Below are 25,370 nucleotides of genomic sequence, written 5' to 3' on the forward strand. Positions count from 1 at the left end.
AAAGCAGACATGAAAAATAACTGAAGCTGCAACAGACATAAAAATTAACACTTGATAAGTTAATGTAAGACATAAAAAAAAAAGGACTACACATTAATGGCATATATGTTGATTCAAATATTAAAATTAATTTGAAGATGAGCTCAAATGCTTAACTTAGCACTAAATGTATTTGAAATGTGAGAGAAAATTGAAGAGCAAGTAATTATAATATGTATAAATTCTATCCAGCTTGACTTTTAGTTGTCCTGTTTAAAAACAAATTCCTTTGTAGATCACCTTGAATCAACCTTCTTTAATCAAACACTCAATAACAAATAACAAAATAAAGGAAACACAGATAATACTTATGACCACACATTTTTTTCACATTTGATAAAGTAATGTCTTTCCATCATTTTAAACTGACACAACATTTTGTTTGCAACATCATACGCTAAAACGGCATACATAAAAATTACTGACAAGTGGCAATTTGGGTACAGGATCCAAATAATAATAATATATTGTTATTAGTAATAGCAGTATCTGTCTAACTAGATCGATAGATAGATAGATCAATAGATAGATAGATTTAAAAGTGCAGTATGCCACAACAAGGTTCTCTTTTCAAATTATAATTTATTCTGAAAAAAAATAATCAAAGCATCAAATACAACAATTATGAAAAATATATATAATTCAGTGCATACTTTAAAAGTTGGTTGCCAGCTGGTTTACAAAATTAACCAAGTTTGCAAATTAGGCAGACATCCACAAAACAGGAGATTACATTTATAATGCACATTCATGCACACATCACATCAAAGAGAAAGTAAGATATCATACTAGCTGTGTTAAAAGGGTGTATGCTAATGACAATCTTAATTACTTTTTTTTTGTCAAATCAGTGGAGCAAGCAGTGCTGTGCAATCAGTGAAAATATTGCTGAAGAGGGTGTGTGAAGAAGAAATAAAGCAGTACTATGTGTTTAACTCATGAAGCACAGAGCCATGCATTAACAGCTCAGCAATCATCCCTCACTTAAGCTGTGTTGATCTAGGGTTGGTGTTGTGTGTACCCGCTGACTGGATATTACGCATGCATGTCATCAGCATCCCTCCCACTAATGTCTGGTAGCCTAGTCTCTAACAAAACTCATCATTACCTTGCTGACTGAATGCCTCTCTAAATTTTAAATGTTTCAAATCACAGTGCAACATATAACCTCACTGGTTATATAAGTTTTTTTTTTTTTTTTTAATTAAACAAAACATTCAAATAAGTAGGATCAACAAAACATATATAACATTGTAAAGGGAGGTTGAAGGATGCTGCAATAATGAAATGTGAAAATATGCAAACACATATTTTTGAATGCCAATAAAATTTGGTTCATTTCTGGCTTCAAGGTAACAAAATGTAAAAAACAGACATAATTCTCAGCATCAATTTCCCTATTATTATGCAGCTTTGTGCTGCTTATATTGGAAAGTTCAAACCAAAGTAGTATCAGCTACTTTTGTTTTTTTCAGATCAATGCTATTCACCTATTGTCTCCCCTCGGGGCTGTAGTGGTAGACATGATTGTGGTCCTGGAACTCAGTGTTGTGGTTGATGTTGATGGCTGAATAGGTGGTTGCACACATAGAACCGGAAACAGAGTACAGATATTGAATGAAGGTCTAATCCAGGGGTGTTGGCCACTCTGCAAAAGCATTGAAAAAAAAAAAATATTACTGTGTTCTTTACAAACAATTATGGCATTATTTATGTCTCACCTCACTACTGTCAGACCCACTGCTGCATGAATGATGGCACCTCTACAAAAACATAAATGATGTATTTGTTTTAAATATTAACAGAAAGTGTTTTGATAAGGGATAAAAATTGACAATAAATATCAAATAAAACTATTTAGACATTTTTGTACTTACAGCAACAGAGCAATTGACCAAGTATAAAATCATGAGAAGAAAGACTTTCATCTTGCAGTTCAGAGTGTAATTCAGTTCCCTTGATAGTTAGAGCTCCCACACTAGAGTATGACAGTAAACAGCACAATAATGAATAAAATCAAGCTCCTGCAGTCTATCTCCAAGACAGTCCTTGGCTTTTAAATAGACTCTGTGCCCACACTGATCTCCCACGCTAAATGTTACTTCACCTCAGATGTGGTCAGTTCTCATGGCCGCCTCCAGAGGCGAAACCAAACTAGGTGTGAACACAATTTCATTAGCAGACTAGATTGTGTTTTCGCAACATTAAAGGCCCGCATCCTGTTTATCATGCTGAGAAGCTTTGAGTTTTTAATCCCATACACATACAGACACACACATACTGTAAGATTAAAATTTATATTCATATTTCCAATCTAAGTAAAATTCAGAGCATCACCATGTAAAAACATGTTCTAGTTATATGGATATATATGGAAGCAAATATGTATATAACACAAATAAGCAGTTGCTGAATGCAGGGATGACTGATAAGTGGTTAGGCATTATATACTTGCAAAACTGTTGCCTACAGCTGTATTTCCACCTGCAAAACAATACTTGCTCAATCTTTTCCAAATACTATAATCATCTTGTTGACATGTGGTGAACCTCGTTTTATTTCCTGTACTGTCATTAATGTTAGGTTGATTTTGATAATAGTGTTGGATGCTATAATGTTTAATTGCAGGCACATTCCATCTAAAGGTTCTGGTTTCCTTATCTGGTAAAGGATGTTCCCTCCTCTCCATTTAGGGGTTCGCCTATGCTTGTATATGGTGAACCATTAAAGTTAACCCATATACGGGTGTGGGGAGATGACCTGTGGATAACTAGGAAATGTGGTTAAACGGTTGTAAGCATATATTGTGTGGCAGGAAGTCACATATACAGAGACACACACACACAAACTTGCTCGCACATGCATGCACACACACACAGTGCCTTAGCTTTTATGGCACACTACATGGGTTTTACATTGTGTAACCAGTTTAAACCAGTTTGACCGTGTTTGTGTAACCCACGGTAGTCAATAAAAGAGCCTGCAAGAGGAGTCAGTTTGAAGTCCGCTGAACATAGCCGGACTTCCCTTGCTTGCAAGTGAGAACCGTACAGAGTGTCTTGCTTTTGTTTACAGTGACGAACCTCTGCACCAGCAAGGTCTGACATTAGACCTAACAATTCAATTTTAAACCTTGCAAATGTCTGTGAGAGACTTTATTTTTGACAGTGATGTTCAATATATGAGTGTTTCCTGGAGTTGGAAAACTAACTTGAAAGATCACTTGGGATGTGTTGCTTCATGTGTTACAATAAACTGTCATTACTCCAAAACAAAACAAGGTGCTAGCACTATCATCCTGCTATATGTTTTCTTTTTTCTTTCTATATTTTTTCTTCTTGCAACAAAGCATTAGAGTCAGACCATTTATCCACATCCCATTTATAATGCTGAAAGACTTAGATTTACTTATCTTTTCAAATAAAGTGGTTTTCATTTCAAAGACCTACTTGTTACGAACACTGCAAATAGTAAGTTGATCTTCTTGTTTTTTTAAATGTTTCTGATGGAAGAAAATATTACCAATATGCTGTGTGTCACATAACTAAAGGATGGACTTTCTCCTCCAATAAACTGCCATAGACCTTCTTTGGGAGACTGAGGAGTGTGATCCTTCCCTTGAAGCACACCCTAAAGTTCCCTTTCTTGAAGAGGGGAAACTTCACCCCAGTCTGCCAATCCAGAGGACTTACTTCAATGCAATATTAAAGAGGTGTGTCAAACTAGAAAGCCTCACAACATCCAGATCCTTGAGAAATTCATGAAAAAGCTCATCCACCAACCAAGTGTTTGACCTTCTAGAGTCAACAGACTGAAAGCAGAGGTGGTTTCTATTGAAATAATGAACAACTTCACAGTAAAGTAATGCTTTCTCTCTACTGATAATAGTCAGTGTAGCTTACTCAGCCATCTCTTTGTTTCACTCACTCCTTCTCTTTTGGTAGAATCATCATCCAATAAGACTATATTTATTCAACTGCACTTTAGATCTCAATGTTTAAGTGAACAGATAGCCTATAATGGTTTTCATAATCCATAGTAAAAATAATAGTGAGGCATTAGGTATTTAGTTTTTTTTATTTTTATACTTCTTTTATGTGCTTGCTTACAATAAAAAGACACTATTGTATTAAAAATATAAATTTAGTAATTGCAATATCCAGGCCAACTTACTGCTGCTACCGGTCAAACATTTTAGAACAGCACAATTTTTCCAGCTATTTATTGCAATTCAAGTCATTCAAGTCAATGGATAGCTTGAAATGGTATAAAGGTAAGTGGTGAACTGTTAGAGGTTAAAAAAAGTTAAAGTTACCCAAAACTTAACAATAATGTACATTTCAGAATTATACAAAAAGGCCTTTTTCAGGGAACACAAAATGGGTTAACAATTTAAAACTGTTCTGAGGCAATGGAGGTTGATCAAGCCTTGAAAGCTGTTGCTACTAATTCCTACAGGTGTTCCAACTTTTCTGGATTACTTACAATCCCCTCTGTCTGCATAGAAGCAGTGTTGGAACACACTAATGCACCATTCCCTTATGAGTATCAGTTGAATCGTATTGTACTGCAGAAAGTAGTGTGTTTGTACAAAAATGGCGAGAAAAAGTTAATTAACAATTTTAATAAAACTTAAAAATGTAGCTCTTTCCTACATGGAAATTACAACAGAAGTCAAGGTGTCAGTGAGTAGTTTCCTTTACAATCAAAAGGCACTCAGAAACTGATGCAAACTGGGGAAGAGGTCTGGCAGACACAAAGCCACAACTGAATCAGAGGACAAGTTTCTGAGAGTTAACAGCATGCGTGATAGGCAGCTCACAGGACAACAGCTTCAAGCACAGCTTGTAGTAGTAGTTGTAGTAAGTAAGTCTCTGTTTCAACTGTGAAGAGAAGACTTCAAGCTGCAGGTTTGACAGTAGGGCTGCCACGATTAGTCGACTAGTCACGATTATGTCGACTATCAAAATCGTCGCCGACTGATTTAATAGTCGATGCGCCGTTTGAAGCTTTGTAAGATCCCAAAAGACGCAGGAATAAGTAGTAGTATTTAAGAGTGTAATAACGGACTGAAACAGAAGATGGCAGCAATGCATGTACAAGGATGCCAGCTGCTGTTAAACCCCGAAGAAGAAGAAGACTGTGTCCCAGAATTCATAGCGCGGCCCTGCTCAGTTTTCAACAATGGCGGCAGCTAGTTAGTTTTAATATTACTCTTATTATTCTTTCTGGGTCACAAAATAAACGTTTAACATATTTTCAGGCGAGAATGTAGCTGTGTAAACCTCAAATGTCTGCTCAGTTTATCAAGACACCACATATTTTTAAAAGCGCTCCGACGTTTTTGGAGACGTCTGTTACCCACTAGCTCGATAGCTAGCTGGGGTTCAAGGCTCACTAGAGCCGGTGAGAACACCGGACTCCCGGCAAATCGTTTTCAAACCCACCGCTGCCTTTCGCTACTCAGGTTAAACATGATATATAAGTCACTTAGATAACTTAAAAATGTTATTGTTTGGCTTTTTTTTTTAGTATTTTATTTGTTCCTGAGTAAATCGGTTTGGCTGAGATTAAAGTTATTGCTTTTACACAGCTGAACAAACGTCAAGCAGACAACTGATTATCAGAAGTGTGAGATGCTCGAGAATATACTCCGGTGTCCCGTTATATTTTAGATAGCAAGGAGCAGATGGCTGAGTTTATTAAACTTCACCGAAACAATCTGCAAATTTCATTAAAATTTAATTAACTACCATTTTGTCTTTATTTTTAGTTAGCACATACCTTAAACACTTAAAGCTGTAAGCTAATGATAGTTATATAAGAGCAGATGCGTGCTGGTGCAATAAGCTGTACGTTTTACATCCAATGGATGCATGATCTGATTAGTCAACTAATCGCAAAAATAATTGGTGACTAGTCAACTATCAAAATAATCGTTTGTGGCAGCCCTATTTGACAGGACCAGTTGAAGCAAGAAAGCCATTGCTAAGACATCTGAATAAGACAAAGAAGCTTGCCTGGGCCATGAAACACCACCATTGGACTACTAAAGACTTGAAAAAGGTATTATGGACTGATGCATCAAAATTTGAAATCTTTGGTGCTGGATCCAGGGTCAGTGACTTGTGCAGAGTTAGAGGCACCCTGAACCAAAATGGCTACAACAGCATTCTGCAGCGCTATGCTATACTCTCTGGTATGCACCTAGTTGGTCAGGGGTTCATCGTACAGCAACATAGCGACCCAAAACAAAAGTCATAGTTATGCTAGAAGATGGTAAGCTTGAAAACATGGAGTGGCCAGTATAGTCTCCAGAAGTAAGCCCCAGTTCATCCCAAACCAATGAGTCGGTTTGGGATTAACTGGGCAGAAGAGTAAAAGCAAAGCAATCTGCAAGTACCACACATTTATTGGAACTTCTACAAAAGATATGGGAAGAACTTTATGAGGAATATTTGATTTCTATAGATTTCGATAGACTTCTCCTCTTCAGCTGCCCAAAAAAAGCCTCTCAATCAAAACATAAACAGACCATCTGTAGTGACAGGTAAAAGGAGCCATCCTCAAAACAGAAAAATTCCACCTGCTACTGTGGAGTTGGATCAACTGATGGGAAAATATTTTTCCAAGCACAGTTCTGTTCTGAATAACCCATAATGTTTTAATTTAGGGGGGCATGTAAATAATTTGCATTTACTGATTATGTACTTACTAATTACCACTGTTCAAAAGTTGAATAAAGAAACAAACAAATGTTTGCCTATTTTTAATTAAAAGCACTTTGTAGAACATGACATCAGTTACAATGTAGAATCAATGTCATGTATAGTTTACAAATAACAAAATGTTTACATAAAATCATGACAGCATTTATATAATATCACCCACTACTAGCATTCTAATTTACTGTCTCTTTTGAAAATGTATCACTACATATACAGCACAAGACTTTTAAGAGTATTTAACAAGAGTATTTCCCTGGTTTTACTAACACACTGGGGCACATGTTCACCAAAACGCTTTGCCATCTTATCCAGGAGGGTCACCTTTTCACCCTCACGTGGAAGAAGTAATCTGATTGGCATGGTGGTATGTAGCATGTAGTTTGAAGCAAAGATTTCGTAGTGCCCCATTTGTAGTGTTGGAACCAGGGGCGATTTTAGCCCATTTTTGGGGGTACTTCAACAACAACAACATTTCAACATAACATTATAATTGATTGGGGAGATTAAAATTAATGATATATTTTTATGTGATTCAGCCACAACTCTACTAAAACTTCAGCCAGTAATAGGTAGGCCAACTTTTGGACCGTCCAGTTGTCTGTATGACTGCCGCAGTACGTACATCACATTTACACATTATCAGAAAGTGCCAAACAGCCCTGGTGGAGTGAGGAGCTGTAAAGAGAAGCAGAAGCTCTGTTTATATTCTAAAAATGTTTTAAGCTTGTTTCAAAGATTCTGTACAGCAGCTTTAAATGTTTTCCAAAAGGACACATACACTTAACTTATCAGTGTTTCTCAAACTTTTTACAGTGTGTACCACCTGATAAAAATGTCAAGCTCTCCTAAGTACCACTATGAAAGCATGAAAGTCATCAATCTTACAACAAAAAATTAATATTATTAAATTAGTAAAATTAGTATCTGCAATAAAGACTTTTTCATACATTGTATACATTCTACCACAGGCAAAGTTGCCTCCATTTTTATAGTTTTTATTAATATTTTGTAATAATTTATTTGTAATAATTTATTCTGTTTTGGGAGTGTTTTTTATGTGTCTGTATTATATTATACATACACATTAAAAGTGAATCTCTGTCCAAAAAATGCACTCAGTTTACTTTTTACTCACTATGAGCATCATTCATTATTCTCCCCCAGTAATTAAGGTTAGGATATGTTTTTTTTTTTTTTTTATTCCAATCCATTCTTCTTTTGCAGCATTTAAATAACCTTGATCGGATTTGATGGCTTTGTTACAGACTTTTCAAAAAAGTGTTTTGCTTTTCTTTCACAAATGTGGGGATTAAATTGTGTTAAAATGCACAAAACAGTGATGTCAGGTTTTGTGACAAGGACCCTGGCACAGAGAGACTTGATGAATTTAAGAATCTTATGATTTAATAAAGAAATTTGCAGACTTGCACAGAGATGGTAAAATTATGATGACTGATAACGGAGACAAAGACAACAGACGACGAGGACAGGGAGGAACAGGGGTTTAAATGCACCAAAGTGACAGTCAGAGAGAACTCAGGACAACATTTAAGGATGCAGGGACTGACAGAGACAGGTTTATCTTGCCAGGCTGGGCAGCTCTCTGGGTGCTCAGCACCCCCAAAGCTCTGATCCTAGAATCGCCCCTGGTTAGAACCCAGTCAGGATTTGTTTCATTCATTTCATAGACTGGTTTTCCTGCAATAATGCCAAATAATTAGCAACTCTATAAATAAAGGTAGTTCTGCATGTTTGTTCTAATTTGCTATGACCTCAGAGCGCATTGAAAATAAAAAGAGTAATATGAACTTATTTAGAACTGTGGAGAACAGGGAAATATTTTATTGCTACTATTCATAACCATTATCATTAACCATTGCATTAATTCTTATTCTCATCAAAAACATTGATTGTTAGCATTATGTTACAATTTGTATTACTGGTGTTATCATATGGAAAGAACACGCTTACACAACACATATTTTACATTCTTTTATTAAGCCTTGAGTAGGGGCATTTTGGTAAAACATTTATTCAATAGATAACACATACTTTTAGTTAAGATTATTACACATACCACTGAGAGCTTCTGTCTGGGAAAAGGTTAGAAGCGCCAACGGGCGGGGTGAGGCTGAGTGCGTTGGAGGTCGACACACACACACACACAGACAACAGTTGGGCTCATGTTTAGGCTAGGAGTTCGAATAACAGTTTGCAAATGCCTGTAGCTGCAAAAGTATACTCCAGGAGATAAGTGAGAGTTGGCACCTGGCCTCGAGACGGAGAGAAGGCTCTTTCCATATATGTCGAAAGTCGTCAATATTATTGTATGTGAATTGTATTTGTTTGACGCATGAGGGGGCGTCATAAACCAAACCCTGATGGTATAAAACAACCGTTTGTGTATCATTAGGCGGAGATCGATGCTGTCTGCGGGCAGTGTTCATCTCCCCACGCGTGTGTTCATTAAAATCATTGTTTGATCGAAGCTCTTCTGGACCATTATTGTTTTTGTGCTCACCCTCAATATCTGAACCCGCAACAGAACTTACCAGAATGAAAATACTGAAGCACACCAACAGATATCTGTGGCTGGTAGAGAACTGAATATCAGCTCGTCCCACAGCTGCTATCCAGGCTAGACGCCTTCTTTTGGTTACATCCAACACATAAGCTCCCTCATGATGCTTCCAATGAAACAATGAAAAGAGCCCGTTTTCAAGCTTATTCCTTTGCCAGTAGTGCAATCTAACATTACAACCGACCACACAGCAAGCATTTGTTTGGCCTGCTAATATGGCGCCTCAACCAAAAATCCTGGCTACGCCCCATCCGGTAAGATCACGCTCAGAGCCTTATTAACGTACGGATCTAGAAAGAAGACGCTGCATTTTTAACTCTGAGGGAGATGGAGAATGAGCCTATTTCCAAAAAAAGTGGAGTGTGTTCCTTTAAGTACTGTATTGTATATATTGTCAAAAACTAAAGTGTACATAGCAGTTGTTGTATCTTGTTTACTGTATCACTGACAGATAATTTCAAAGTCAATTGAACGCTACATTATAGTAAGATATTGTGTAATGTGAAATACTGTAAGCAAATGAATAAACAGCCTAATTCTTGCTAAACCTTTGACTGTTTTGTTTGAATCCAGATGTACATAAAACATGTTGTTACTTTTAGTATTATTATTATTATTATTATTATTATTATCATTATTGCACTAAATACATTTTAAATAAAGGATACTTTGATATACATTCTACTGTAAGGTTGGAAATGTATTTTCTTCAACCTGAAATATCTTTTGAAATGTATTTTGGTTTTAAAAAAATATATTTTCAATTTCCAAAATATATTTTTTTTAGCATCATAAATACAACATATATTTACCATATATTTGAAATATATTTTGGCCAGGAAAAATGTATTTTTTTATCGTATGGCCGGGATTGCGGTGCCGCTGTGCTGCGATCCGCACATGTCGTTGGCTGAAATCCCACAGCAAAAATTTTAACCTACAGCTCTACTATCACTTCCGACATAAATGAAGACAGAAAACTAAACAGCAGTGGCGTTTTTAGGGTTACTGAAGTTGGGCGAGCTGGTATATAATGATGTGCTGCGTGGTGGCTAGCTACACAGCTATGGTTAGCCTAGCATAAACACAGTGAAGCTGGAGCATGAACGCTAACTTTTTTCTACTCAATAAAAATCAACGTGAGGGTTCCTGATGGTTAGGGACTAATGTAATTGCATGGCAGGATGCTGTAAACGGACCAAACTTCAGTGAGGAGAACAACTGCAATATAAGACTAGTCATTAAAAACACTGCTGCATGGGCTGGGCTGTAGTTACATCGTAACGTTTTAAAAACTGAGCTTTAAAATGAATAGTGATGAGAAAATCCGAGACAGGTCCACAGGGATCACTGACTTTTTTTAGGGGCTTCCTCAGATTAAATAGAACAAGATACAAAGCATTAAAACATGTTAAAAACACAACAGCCTTATTAAACTCAGAGTAGTTTGGACCCAGAAGCAGGTTTCATCAGGTCATCTCTTAAAGATTGGCTATCCAACCTGCTGTGACTGTTTTAATGCAGTGCAGTTGTTATCATTATCACTTGTCACATGCTGTTTTTGACAGTTAAAATAAATAACATTCATATAAGAAATAAAATTGTCTCATGGAAAATGTATATGGTGTTAAATAGGCCTATGCTACTGTACTTTAATATTGGTCATAAGGGTGGTACTTCAAGAGCCATATATTTTATGTGGTGGTACTCCTTTTGAAAGGTTTGAGAACCACTGGTATAGTATATAGTATAATACTATGTAGTATAGTATAGTATATAGTTTATATAGTACTGGCATACTACCTTAAAGAATCAAGTGGACTGTAATAATATTGTGGTGTTGTGCCGAGCTTTTCTTAAACTGTCATCCAGTTAGCATAATGCATTCCTGTTGCGAAAATACAATTAGTAGCAAATCTACTATTTGTGACATACCGGACAACTGCAGTTTTAGTAAAACTCTATATTTTAAATATTTCCTCACAATTAATGTTTTTTTTTTAAAGAAAATATCTTAGCCTTGCCACCCAAAACAAGCTGTTTCTGTATTCTCTTTCTTCTGGACTGGAGGGATGATGAATGAATCCTGCAAAACATCTGTGACCTCTCCAGGCAAGCCTTAATATAATCTCTATTTATATGGTTTTTAACAAACATAGGTATCTATAAATATGCTACATATTCTGTGATAATGTATACTGAATTATTTGGTTGATTTGGGAGAAACTGCGTGAACAAGGAGATGTTGTTTATATTGACTAGAATAATCTGTTCTTGTTTTTTTGTTGTTTTTTTTTTACTTTTTTTAAGACCGAGTCACTCAGAAATAAGTATGTAAATAAATAAAAAAAATCCCAGTGCAATTTAACATAGGTTTTTATTCATTGTTTGTTCTTTTTCAATTCATCCTTTGTGGCAGTAATAGCTGTTGGTTAAGGAGCAGCTTATCGTATAGCAGCAAGAAGCAAAGCAAGGAGCGTTGAATTCTGCAGAAGTGCTGGATTCTGTAGAAGAGGTAGTAGCAGGGTAAGACGATTTAGGGAAGTCCCAGTAGTCTGCAAGAGAATCAGTAATATATATTATTACATGTGATAATGCATTCTCTGGTGAATAACTTCTTAGAGATATGTAAATATCAGAGAGTCAAGTGTGTCTAATGTTCAAACCTAGAAAGACAAACATGGGACTCACCTCCTCACTAGATGAAGAACGTGCATTGCGCTCGTGTGCTGAGTCATTCTGTTTAAAAAAAAAACATGCAAATGTGTTGTTTGGATATGACAGTACAGGAACACTGATACAGTTTGGTGACTGAATTACACACACAGTGCAAGATATAGTTATACATTATATATTAAAACATTAATTTAGTCTTCAGTCATATTACACTTACAGGATTTGCCAGAGCAAGGCTCAGCAGGCATCCAAGCAGAAACACAACCTTGATCATGGTTTCAGTGATTTCACCTGTTGACAATAATTCTGATGAGATGTGGTCAAAACCATCTGCAAAATCACCATTCAACCAACATTACATTGAAAACAGAGAAGCAATAAGAGATTGATGAGAAATGTTACCGTCGGGTCTTCACAACTTCAGCAGACTGTCTCAGAGATGTGGATGATTGTGGTAATGCTGTACTGACAGCAGAGCTTTTTATACACAGTTGCAAGAGATGATTTAATCTTGACAGTGCAAAACGTTTCATCAACATTGTTGTGTTTGTTGGAGAGAAAACTTACAAACATACAGTACAGCACTCCAGAGTCACACTGCTAGCGATCGAAGATGTTTGTAAATTTGACAAGCTGAACGCATTCTGTACTGAACAGGAAACCCGGCACAAGATTGGACGCAGAACACAATGCGCTGTGCAAACAAAAACAAAAACAAACTATGTAAAATTGCACCAAAAAACATTTGCGAAACAGCGAGGCCGCGAAAGGTGAACCACATTATAGCAAGGGACCGCTGTAACTCGTATGCTGCAGAAGAAATTGCACCTTACTAAATGGTAAATGGCCTGTATTTGTATAGCGCTTTACTCTTCCCTAAGGACCCCAAAGGGCTTTACACATCCAGTCATCCACCCATTCACACACACATTCACACACTGGTGATGGCAAGCTACATTGTAGCCACAGCCACCATGGGGGCGCACTGACAGAGGCGAGGCTGCCGGACACTGGCGCCACCAGGCCCTCTGACCACCACCAGTAGGCAACGGGTGAAGTGTCTTGCCCAAGGACACAACGACCGAGACTGACCAAGCCGGGGCTCGAACCGGCAACCTTCCAATTACAAGACGAACTCCCAACTCTTGGGCCACGATCGCCTCTTACTAATTTAGAAGATCATCGTTTAGCCTGGAAAGCCAGTTTGCATCTGTATATAATAATACTAGAGAACATCTTACTATTCATCACTGATTGATGGAAATAAGAACAACACTAGGTTTCTCTATAACACTCTAGCCAGACTGAGAAAACCCGGGGCTCTGTTGAGCCAACAGTCGTTTAACGTCAACTAGTGATGACTTTGTGAATTTCTTCATGTGTAAAATTTTAAACATTGAAGAAAAAAATTGCCCATAATCATCTCACAGATGTAACATTATGTACAGGTACTTTCAGTAGGAAAAATTCAGGAAAAATGACAAAAGCTTTGTCCAAAAACATGTGTGTCATGGCTGTGTGAAAGCAGGCAGGAAAGATGGACCCAAAAGCAGGACTCACGGAGGTGAACTCAAAGCCCTCGGCTTTATTGTGGGAATGCAGACTGAACAAAGAACTAACTAGACTGGAATGCAAATAAACTAGCAGGCAGGCAAACAGAACACACAGGGTGGTATGAGGATGAACAGACGTTAACGACGCCACACTGACACAAAGACATACTGGGCTTAAACACACTGAAGGAGTCATCAAGGAATTAAAGACAGAAGGGGAACACAGCTGGGAGGGATAAGACCTAACGAGACAGGGGGAACAAAGCTAGAAACACTGACAAAGACAGGAACATGAACCTTCAAAGTAAAACAGGAAACAAGACACACTTTACTAGGACACGGACTCGACAGAGTAAGACAGACTTGAGGCTGAACTAAACCGGCAATAATAACAAAATACAACCTGAACCTTAGTCATAATGCAAAAACATACCAGAATAACTGACACACAGATTCATAATTCAAAAATAAACCAAAACATAAGGAACTCAAAATGCTGGGTCGATCCAACCCAGGACCGTGACATTATGGGCCAAACTGTACAATAAAAAGGTGTTTGTGAAAAACCCAAAACAAATTTTGTGTCTGCCTGATTTTCACTGATGAACTTTATTTTACAGCTACCAAACACAACAGTGAGCAGACAGACTAAAGAAAAAAAATCAAGATTCAGTTTAGAAAAGAGAAAAACTAAAGCAAAACAAGCAACATTATGTGCTTTAAGGTGCAAATTTGAGAGGTATACCAGGGAATCAGGTACTGATTGAAGCCTTTCTTTTTCAGAAGAGCTACAGTATCCAGAGTTGTACGTAGTGAAGAAGTAGCGTTCAGCTAGCTACACTGCACTGTTGGCACAACAACATTTTTAATCTTTTTTAAGACAGAGTCACACAAAAATAAGCACTGATTTTCAATAATCCTGTAAATAAATGACAAAAGAACCCCAGTGCAATTCAACATAGGTTTTTATTCATTGTTGGTTTGTGGCAGTATTAGCTGTTGGTTAAGGAGCAGCTTATCGTATAGCAGCAAGAAGCAAAGCAAGGAGCGTTGAATTCCGCAGAAGTGCTGGATTCAATAGAAGAGGTAGTAGCAGGGTAAGACGATTTAGGGAAGTCCCAGTAGTCTGCAAGAGAATCAGTAATATATATTATTACATGTGATAATGCATTCTCTGGTGAATAACTTCTTAGAGATATGTAAATATCAGAGAGTCAAGTGTGTCTAATGTTCAAACGTAGAAAGACAAACATGGGACTCACCCCCTCCCTAGATGAAGAACGTGCATCACGCTCGTGTGCTGAGTCATTCTGTTTAAAAAAAAAACATGCAAATGTGTTGTTTGGATATGACAGCACAGGAACACTGATACAGTTTGGTGACTGAATTACACACACAGTACAAGATATAGTTATACATTATATATTAAAACATTAATTTAGTCTTCAGTCATATTACACTTACAGGATTTGCCAGAGCAAGGCTCAGCAGGCATCCAAGCAGAAACACAACCTTGATCATGGTTTCAGTGATTTCACCTGTTGACAATAATTCTGATGAGATGTGGTCAAAACCATCTGCAAAATCACCATTCAACCAACATTACATTGAAAACAGAGAAGCAATAAGAGATTGATGAGAAATGTTACCGTCGGGTCTTCACAACTTCAGCAGACTGTCTCAGAGATGTGGATGATTGTGGTAATGTTGTACTGACAGCAGAGCTTTTTATACACAGTTGCAAGAGATGATTTAATCTCATTTGCGTAACTGTTGGGAAACTGTAACTCTTAGAAAACATTCTCATCTTAACAAGGGTAAACACAATTGGGCAACAATCAGGGACACACCTGATTAATCTTTTTGCTGCAACACAGTGATGTGAGATTGACCAGATATGAGTCACATACAAAACTAAATGTTGTTTGTGTATGTTCCTTTAAGTATAATTGTCTACCCTTTAAAATGTAGGGGTAATGATCACCAGGTCCTATCTATCTATATATCTATCTACTGGCTTTTTAGAAAATGTAAAGAAAATAGAAAATAATCAGGTGTTGTATATTACCACCGTTCCGGGGTGGGTCTGTGACCTAGCATTTTGTGTTATTATATATTGTTGATTTCTTATGTTATTATTTTGTTAAAGTCATGTGCTATTCTTAAGTAATGGTATAGTTGACTTATTGTTTGAAAATTATGCTACTACATTCTGAGCTAAAACAAAAAAAAGATCTCAAAAGGTGTATTTCGTGACATAGAAACAGTAGAATGAAGAAATGTATCCAAATCTATGTGGTCCTGTGTGAAAAGGTAATTACACCCTAAACCTAATAACTGGTTGTGTCACTTTTGACTCCAAGAAATTCAATCAAGCATTTGTGATAGCAGGCAATGAGTCTTTAACATCGCTGGGGGATGGGGGTTGGTGGTGATGTGTAGAGAGAGAAAAAAAAACCAAACGTTTTACAGAAAGTGATGTTCATGTGTGATTTAAATGTGGAGGATAAAGAAAGTACTCACCTCATATCAGCCGTGGTGAGAGCCACCATACTTTTCATACACATTGACAAACTGTAGAAAATTTCTAAGTATTGTATTACTTGTATTTGCGTATTCAAGTAGTATCTGCATATATATTCACTTATAATAATACTTACAGGTTGAACTAGAGTGATAGGGGCATAGGAAGCATCCAAGCAGAACTACCTTCAGCATGGTTCCACTTATTGTGGAACCAATAGGTGTTGAAAAAAAAAAAGATAACGAAGACAATAAAGATGTACTGATAGATTCATCCAAGCAAATAAAAAAATGATCTTTTAAAATCGTTGCACAAGAAATACAGTTGTGGCTGAGGTGTGGTCCCTGGTGCAGCTGCAGGGGAGGAGTGGTGCAGTGAGCTCAAGGGGTCAGTACCGGGAGGCAGGTGAGCCACAGGTGGTGGTGACTGACTGATGATGGAGTCTCTTTCTACTTCTCTATATAGTGAAGCCAGAGTCGAGTGGGGAGAGAGAGAGCTCGACTGGAACAGACTGTTTCCCTTGAGTTCACAACTGTCAAGAAAACGCAATAATAGTGAGCACAATCATCGTGTGTGTCTGGTACTTTTACAACAGTCATGTGAGAAAATAAGGGCACAACATTAAATTATCAGCTCTTTATTAAGAAATGTTCACATATCGCTGTCCAATCATGTTTTCATGTATTACTGGAAAAGTAAGCGACTTAATTGCAATTAAACAAAAAATAAATAAAATTTACACATCCAAAAAAAAACAAAATAAAACAAAACAAAACAAAAAAACCCAAAAATTTGTATTTTAATGGAGGAAAAAGTTAGGACACTCTACCCCCCCTAATAACTAGTGTTGCCACCTTTGGCTGATATAACTTCAGTGAGACACCTTTTGTGGCCTTTTACCAGTCTCTGACATCGATCAGAAGAAAGTTTGCCCCACTCCTCACACACAGTAGACTTCATGATGGATTCTATGATGGTGAGCTGGCCAGGTGGTGCCTCAGATAAGCATCCCCAAACTATGATACTGCCACCTCCATGCTTCACAGTTGGTATGAAGTTCTTTTCTTGCAAGGCTGTATTTGGTTTATGCCAAACATGTCTACTGTTCTGGTGTCCAAATAATTCCACTTTAGATGCATCTGTCCAAAGAACATTATTCCAGAAGTCATGGTGTTTGTCTACGTTTGTCCTGGCAAACTTCAGTCTGGTCTTAATGTTTCTCTTAGAGAGCAAAGGTTTCCTCCTTGCACACCTCCCATGAAAGTCAAACTTGTGTAGTCTCTTTCTGATAGTACAGTCATGCGCTTTCACATCGACAGCAGCCAGAGCCTCCTGTAGTTCCAGTGATGACATTTTAGGCTTTTTGATGACTTCTTTGAGCACCTTGCGGTCTGCAAGGTGGTGAATTTGCTTGGAGGGCCAGACCTGGGCATGGTGACAGTTGTTTTGAATGTCCTCCACTTGTAAATACTTTTCCAGATGGTGGAATGGCTGATGTCAAATTCTTTTGAGATCTTTTTAAATCCCTTAACAGACTCATAAGTGGCCACAGTCTTCTTTCTTAGGGCGTCAGACAGTTTTTAGATCTCACTATGGCGCTCACCTCAACACTTCAAAAGTGAGGCGCATACCAAACTAAATCTGAGGTTGCAACAGGACAAGTCTCCTTTATAATGCTGGGTAATGATGTACTGATCCTGTGCACCTGACGTGATACACCTGTGTGTGATTTAAACCATTTTAAATAATAACAGTAGAACTTAACAGAATAAAAGAAAACTCAACTATACCATTACTAAAGAATAGAACATGAATTTAACATATTATTAATATAAGAAATCAACAATATAAAATAACACAAAATGCTGGGTCACACACCCACCCCTGAACGGTGGTAATATACAACACCTGATTATTTTCTAGTTTCTTTACATTTTTTAAAAAGCCAGTAGATAGATATATAGATAGATAGGACCTGGTGACCATTACCCCTACATTTTAAAGGGTAGACAATTATACTTAAAGGAACATACACAAACAACAGTTAGTTTTGTATGTGACTCATACCTGGTCAATCTCACATCACTGTGTTGCAGCAAAAAGATTAATCAGGTGTGTCCCTGATTGTTGCCCAATTGTGTTTACCCTTGTTAAGATGAGAATGTTTTCTAAGAGTTACAGTTTCCCAACAGTTACGCAAATGAGATTAAATCATCTCTTGCAACTGTGTATAAAAAGCTCTGCTGTCAGTACAGCATTACCACAATCATCCACATCTCTGAGACAGTCTGCTGAAGTTGTGAAGACCTGACGGTAACATTCCTCATCAATCTCTTATTGTTTCTGTGTTTTCAATGTAATGTTGGTTGAATGGTGATTTTGCAGATGGTTTTGACCACATCTCATCAGAATTATTGTCAACAGGTGAAATCACTGAAACCATGATCAAGGTTGTGTTTCTGCTTGGATGCCTGCTGAGCCTTGCTCTGGCAAATCCTGTAAGTGTAATATGACTGAAGACTAAATTAATGTTTTAATATATAATGTATAACTATATCTTGTACTGTGTGTGTAATTCAGTCACCAAACTGTATCAGTGTTCCTGTACTGTCATATCCAAACAACACATTTGCATGTTTGTTTTTAAACAGAATGACTCAGCACACGAGCGTGATGCACGTTCTTCATCTAGTGAGGAGGTGAGTCCCATGTTTGTCTTTCTACGTTTGAACATTAGACACACTTGACTCTCTGATATTTACATATCTCTAAGAAGTTATTCACCAGAGAATGCATTATCACATGTAATAATATATATTACTGATTCTCTTGCAGACTACTGGGACTTCCCTAAATCGTCTTACCCTGCTACTACCTCTTCTACAGAATCCAGCACTTCTGCGGAATTCAACGCTCCTTGCTTTGCTTCTTGCTGCTATACGATAAGCTGCTCCTTAACCAACAGCTATTACTGCCACAAAGGATGAATTGAAAACGAACAAACAATGAATAAAAACCTATGTTAAATTGCACTGGGATTTTTTTTATTTATTTACATACTTATTTCTGAGTGACTCGGTCTTAAAAAAAGTAAAAAAAAAAACAACAAAAAAACAAGAACAGATTATTCTAGTCAATATAAACAACATCTCCTTGTTCATGCAGTTTCTCCCAAATCAACCCCCCCAAACACACACACACACACACACACACTCACTTTTGTCTGATCATTACCCAATAACATGAGGGAGACCTACCTGGAGCCAAGTGTCGTTCCACCCACTTGACCTCCGTCAGTCTCTCAGCCAGGTTCCCCATAGCACTCCTTTTATTGTGGTTACATAAATATGCATCGGTTCATTAACATATGACGTTTCATACACACAAAGAGTACCGTGCGTTGTGTGTGTGTGTGGTCAGAGTGTGACCCCATGAAGGCTCCCCAAAGCTGGTGCCAGGAGTCTAGTGGTCCATCTAAACAAAAGGCTCTTACACTCAAACAGATATACGTGTGTTTGCTATACCATATATCAGCAAGAGAAGATACGACCTCTCCTAGGAGGTGTGTGATCTATGCCAGAACACTCTGTAGAGAAGTGAACACACACCCCTCTTCATGCTACACAGAGTTGTTACAGACCTCCTAGGATGAGACATTCTTTCAATCTACAAATGATTATATACATCTAAGCATATGAGTAAATATTTCTAAGCATAAATGACAATGAACAATACAAATCTAACAGTGCACCTTAAAGCTGATACAGTGGTCCCTCATTTATCGTGGGAGTTACGTTCTAAAAATAACCTGCGATAGCTGAAATCCCTGAAGTAGCCAACTGTATTCTCTCTTTTTTTTTTTTTTTTTTTTACAATTATTATAGATGTTTTAAGGCTGTAAAACCCTTCACTACACACTTCATACACTTTTCTCAGACAAGCATGAACATCTTTACACTTTTCTCTCTTGTTTAAACACTCAAAGGTCAAATCTTTGTAGAAAAACAAGTCTAGTATTCCAGAATGAAATCAAGGCTAAAAAAATGTTTTCAGGTCTAGAACATGGGAATAGAGCAGCTGCAAGAGAATTCAACATTAATGCATCAATGGTACGGAAGTAGAGGAAGCAAGAAGAATGAGTTGTGTAAAGTTTGACTTTTCTGACTGTTTTGTTTCGCTTAATGCGCCTTATAATCTGGAAAATACGGTAACTACTACTTTCCGTTAGCATGTCCAGAAGTCCAACTTTTTGTGCGATTGTTAGCAGCCTCCTCTGCCTTTTGGGTGCTACCGCAGGTGCCTTTGACAGTGCAAAACGTTTCATCAACATTGTTGTGTTTGTTGGAGAGAAAACTTACAAACATACAGTACAGCACTCCAGAGTCACACTGCTAGCGATCGAAGATGTTTGTAAATTTGACAAGCTGAACGCATTCTGTACTGAACAGGAAACCCGGCACAAGATTGGACGCAGAACACAATGCGCTGTGCAAACAAAAACGAAAACAAACTATGTAAAATTGCACCAAAAAACATTTGCGAAACAGCGAGGCCGCGAAAGGTGAACCACATTATAGCAAGGGACCGCTGTAACTCGTATGCTGCAGAAGAAATTGCACCTTACTAAATGGTAAATGGCCTGTATTTGTATAGCGCTTTACTCTTCCCTAAGGACCCCAAAGGGCTTTACACATCCAGTCATCCACCCATTCACACACACATTCACACACTGGTGATGGCAAGCTACATTGTAGCCACAGCCACCATGGGGGCGCACTGACAGAGGCGAGGCTGCCGGACACTGGCGCCACCAGGCCCTCTGACCACCACCAGTAGGCAACGGGTGAAGTGTCTTGCCCAAGGACACAACGACCGAGACTGACCAAGCCGGGGCTCGAACCGGCAACCTTCCAATTACAAGACGAACTCCCAACTCTTGGGCCACGATCGCCTCTTACTAATTTAGAAGATCATCGTTTAGCCTGGAAAGCCAGTTTGCATCTGTATATAATAATACTAGAGAACATCTTACTATTCATCACTGATTGATGGAAATAAGAACAACACTAGGTTTCTCTATAACACTCTAGCCAGACTGAGAAAACCCGGGGCTCTGTTGAGCCAACAGTCGTTTAACGTCAACTAGTGATGACTTTGTGAATTTCTTCATGTGTAAAATTTTAAACATTGAAGAAAAAAATTGCCCATAATCATCTCACAGATGTAACATTATGTACAGGTACTTTCAGTAGGAAAAATTCAGGAAAAATGACAAAAGCTTTGTCCAAAAACATGTGTGTCATGGCTGTGTGAAAGCAGGCAGGAAAGGTGGACCCAAAAGCAGGACTCACGGAGGTGAACTCAAAGCCCTCGGCTTTATTGTGGGAATGCAGACTGAACAAAGAACTAACTAGACTGGAATGCAAATAAACTAGCAGGCAGGCAAACAGAACACACAGGGTGGTATGAGGATGAACAGACGTTAACGACGCCACACTGACACAAAGACATACTGGGCTTAAACACACTGAAGGAGTCATCAAGGAATTAAAGACAGAAGGGGAACACAGCTGGGAGGGATAAGACCTAACGAGACAGGGGGAACAAAGCTAGAAACACTGACAAAGACAGGAACATGAACCTTCAAAGTAAAACAGGAAACAAGACACACTTTACTAGGACACGGACTCGACAGAGTAAGACAGACTAGAGGCTGAACTAAACCGGCAATAATAACAAAATACAACCTGAACCTTAGTCATAATGCAAAAACATACCAGAATAACTGACACACAGATTCATAATTCAAAAATAAACCAAAACATAAGGAACTCAAAATGCTGGGTCGATCCAACCCAGGACCGTGACATTATGGGCCAAACTGTACAATAAAAAGGTGTTTGTGAAAAACCCAAAACAAATTTTGTGTCTGCCTGATTTTCACTGATGAACTTTATTTTACAGCTACCAAACACAACAGTGAGCAGACAGACTAAAGAAAAAAATCAAGATTCAGTTTAGAAAAGAGAAAAACTAAAGCAAAACAAGCAACATTATGTGCTTTAAGGTGCAAATTTGAGAGGTATACCAGGGAATCAGGTACTGATTGAAGCCTTTCTTTTTCAGAAGAGCTACAGTATCCAGAGTTGTACGTAGTGAAGAAGTAGCGTTCAGCTAGCTACACTGCACTGTTGGCACAACAACATTTTTAATCTTTTTTAAGACAGAGTCACACAAAAATAAGCACTGATTTTCAATAATCCTGTAAATAAATGACAAAAGAACCCCAGTGCAATTCAACATAGGTTTTTATTCATTGTTGGTTTGTGGCAGTATTAGCTGTTGGTTAAGGAGCAGCTTATCGTATAGCAGCAAGAAGCAAAGCAAGGAGCGTTGAATTCCGCAGAAGTGCTGGATTCAATAGAAGAGGTAGTAGCAGGGTAAGACGATTTAGGGAAGTCCCAGTAGTCTGCAAGAGAATCAGTAATATATATTATTACATGTGATAATGCATTCTCTGGTGAATAACTTCTTAGAGATATGTAAATATCAGAGAGTCAAGTGTGTCTAATGTTCAAACGTAGAAAGACAAACATGGGACTCACCCCCTCCCTAGATGAAGAACGTGCATCACGCTCGTGTGCTGAGTCATTCTGTTTAAAAAAAAAACATGCAAATGTGTTGTTTGGATATGACAGTACAGGAACACTGATACAGTTTGGTGACTGAATTACACACACAGTACAAGATATAGTTATACATTATATATTAAAACATTAATTTAGTCTTCAGTCATATTACACTTACAGGATTTGCCAGAGCAAGGCTCAGCAGGCATCCAAGCAGAAACACAACCTTGATCATGGTTTCAGTGATTTCACCTGTTGACAATAATTCTGATGAGATGTGGTCAAAACCATCTGCAAAATCACCATTCAACCAACATTACATTGAAAACACAGAAACAATAAGAGATTGATGAGAAATGTCACCGTCAGGTCTTCACAACTTCAGCAGACTGTCTCAGAGATGTGGATGATTGTGGTAATGTTGTACTGACAGCAGAGCTTTTTATACACAGTTGCAAGAGATGATTTAATCTCATTTGCGTAACTGTTGGGAAACTGTAACTCTTAGAAAACATTCTCATCTTAACAAGGGTAAACACAATTGGGCAACAATCAGGGACACACCTGATTAATCTTTTTGCTGCAACACAGTGATGTGAGATTGACCAGATATGAGTCACATACAAAACTAACTGTTGTTTGTGTATGTTCCTTTAAGTATAATTGTCTACCCTTTAAAATGTAGGGGTAATGGTCACCAGGTCCTATCTATCTATATATCTATCTACTGGCTTTTTAAAAAATGTAAAGAAACTAGAAAATAATCAGGTGTTGTATATTACCACCTTTCAGGGGTGGGTGTGTGACCCAGCATTTTGTGTTATTTTATATTGTTGATTTCTTATATTAATAATATGTTAAATTCATGTTCTATTCTTTAGCAATGGTATAGTTGAGTTTTCTTTTATTCTGTTAAGTTCTACTGTTATTATTTAAAATGGTTTAAATCACACACAGGTGTATCACGTCAGGTGCACAGGATCAGTACATCGTTACCCAGCATTATAAAGGAGACTTGTCCTGTTGCAACCTCAGATTTAGTTTGGTATGCGCCTCACTTTTGAAGTGTTGAGGTGAGCGCCATAGTGAGATCTAATAACTGTCTGACGCCCTAAGAAAGAAGACTGTGGCCACTTATGAGTCTGTTAAGGGATTTAAAAAGATCTCAAAAGAATTTGACATCAGCCATTCCACCATCTGGAAAAGTATTTACAAGTGGAGGACATTCAAAACAACTGTCACCATGCCCAGGTCTGGCCCTCCAAGCAAATTCACCACCTTGCAGACCGCAAGGTGCTCAAAGAAGTCATCAAAAAGCCTAAAATGTCATCACTGGAACTACAGGAGGCTCTGGCTGCTGTCGATGTGAAAGCGCATGACTCTACTATCAGAAAGAGACTACACAAGTTTGACTTTCATGGGAGGTGTGCAAGAAGGAAACCTTTGCTCTCAAAGAGAAACATTAAGACCAGACTGAAGTTTGCCCGGACAAGCGTAGACAAACACCATGACTTCTGGAATAATGTTCTTTGGACAGATGCATCTAAAGTGGAATTATTTGGACACCAGAACAGTAGACATGTTTGGCATAAACCAAATACAGCCTTGCAAGAAAAGAACTTCATACCAACTGTGAAGCATGGAGGTGGCAGTATCATAGTTTGGGGATGCTTATCTGAGGCACCACCTGGCCAGCTCACCATCATAGAATCCATCATGAAGTCTACTGTGTGTGAGGAGTGGGGCAAACTTTCTTCTGATCGATGTCAGAGACTGGTAAAAGGCCACAAAAGGTGTCTCACTGAAGTTATATCAGCCAAAGGTGGCAACACTAGTTATTAGGGGGGGTAGAGTGTCCTAACTTTTTCCTCCATTAAAATACAAATTTTTGGGTTTTTTTTTTTTGTTTTGTTTTGTTTTGTTTTTTTTGGATGTGTAAATTTTATTTATTTTTTGTTTAATTGCAATTAAGTCGCTTACTTTTCCAGTAATACATGAAAACATGATTGGACAGTGATATGTGAACATTTCTTAATAAAGAGCTGATAATTTAATGTTGTGCCCTTATTTTCTCACATGACTGTTGTAAAAGTACCAGACACACACGATGATTGTGCTCACTATTATTGCGTTTTCTTGACAGTTATGAACTCAAGGGAAATAGTCTGTTCCAGTCGAGCTCTCTCTCTCCCCGCTCGACTCTGGCTATATAGAGAAATAGAAAGAGACTCCATCATCAGTCAATCACCACCACCTGTGGCTCACCTGCCTCCCGGTACTGACCCCTTGAGCTCACTGCACCACTCCTCCCCTGCAGCTGCACCAGGGACCACACCTCAGCCACAACTGTATTTCTTGTGTAACGATTTTAAAAGATCATTTTTTTATTTGCTTGGATGAATCTGTCAGTACATCTTTATTGTCTTCATTATCTTTTTTTTTTTCAACACCTATTGGTTCCACAATAAGTGGAACCATGCTGAAGGTAGTTCTGCTTGGATGCTTCCTATGCCCCTATCACTCTAGTTCAACCTGTAAGTATTATTATAAGTGATTATATATGCAGATACTACTTGAATACGCAAATACAAGTAATACAATACTTAGGAATTTTCTACAGTTTGTCAATGTGTATGAAAA

At 37.9% G+C, this 25,370-nt stretch overlaps 5 long non-coding RNA genes across 5 annotated transcripts; 1 reads left to right on the top strand and 4 right to left on the bottom strand.

The window, feature by feature from the left end:
• Positions 1-150: 150 nt before the first annotated feature.
• LOC146385597 (uncharacterized) lies at positions 151-2,072 on the bottom strand. The gene is made up of 3 exons (XR_014800382.1): positions 1,917-2,072; positions 1,761-1,802; positions 151-1,687 (listed from the first exon to the last, which is right to left on the bottom strand). It is a non-coding gene; the product is annotated as an uncharacterized LOC146385597 (long non-coding RNA).
• A 9,638-nt stretch (positions 2,073-11,710) lies between these two features.
• On the bottom strand, positions 11,711-12,487 carry LOC146385598 (uncharacterized). Its single transcript, XR_014800383.1, has 4 exons — positions 12,427-12,487; positions 12,242-12,315; positions 12,040-12,087; positions 11,711-11,903 (listed from the first exon to the last, which is right to left on the bottom strand). It is a non-coding gene; the product is annotated as an uncharacterized LOC146385598 (long non-coding RNA).
• A 2,037-nt stretch (positions 12,488-14,524) lies between these two features.
• LOC146385599 (uncharacterized) lies at positions 14,525-15,283 on the bottom strand. The gene is made up of 4 exons (XR_014800384.1): positions 15,227-15,283; positions 15,042-15,115; positions 14,840-14,887; positions 14,525-14,703 (listed from the first exon to the last, which is right to left on the bottom strand). It is a non-coding gene; the product is annotated as an uncharacterized LOC146385599 (long non-coding RNA).
• A 3,070-nt stretch (positions 15,284-18,353) lies between these two features.
• LOC146385600 (uncharacterized) lies at positions 18,354-19,133 on the top strand. The gene is made up of 4 exons (XR_014800385.1): positions 18,354-18,414; positions 18,526-18,599; positions 18,753-18,800; positions 18,937-19,133. It is a non-coding gene; the product is annotated as an uncharacterized LOC146385600 (long non-coding RNA).
• A 3,258-nt stretch (positions 19,134-22,391) lies between these two features.
• Positions 22,392-23,147, bottom strand: LOC146385601 (uncharacterized). Its single transcript, XR_014800386.1, has 4 exons — positions 23,094-23,147; positions 22,909-22,982; positions 22,707-22,754; positions 22,392-22,570 (listed from the first exon to the last, which is right to left on the bottom strand). It is a non-coding gene; the product is annotated as an uncharacterized LOC146385601 (long non-coding RNA).
• Positions 23,148-25,370: the final 2,223 nt, after the last annotated feature.

The sequence above is a fragment of the Perissodus microlepis genome, chromosome 6, assembly GCF_051167445.1.
Source record: "Perissodus microlepis isolate ML-2025 ecotype Zambia chromosome 6, ASM5116744v1, whole genome shotgun sequence".
NCBI lineage: Eukaryota > Metazoa > Chordata > Actinopteri > Cichliformes > Cichlidae > Perissodus > Perissodus microlepis.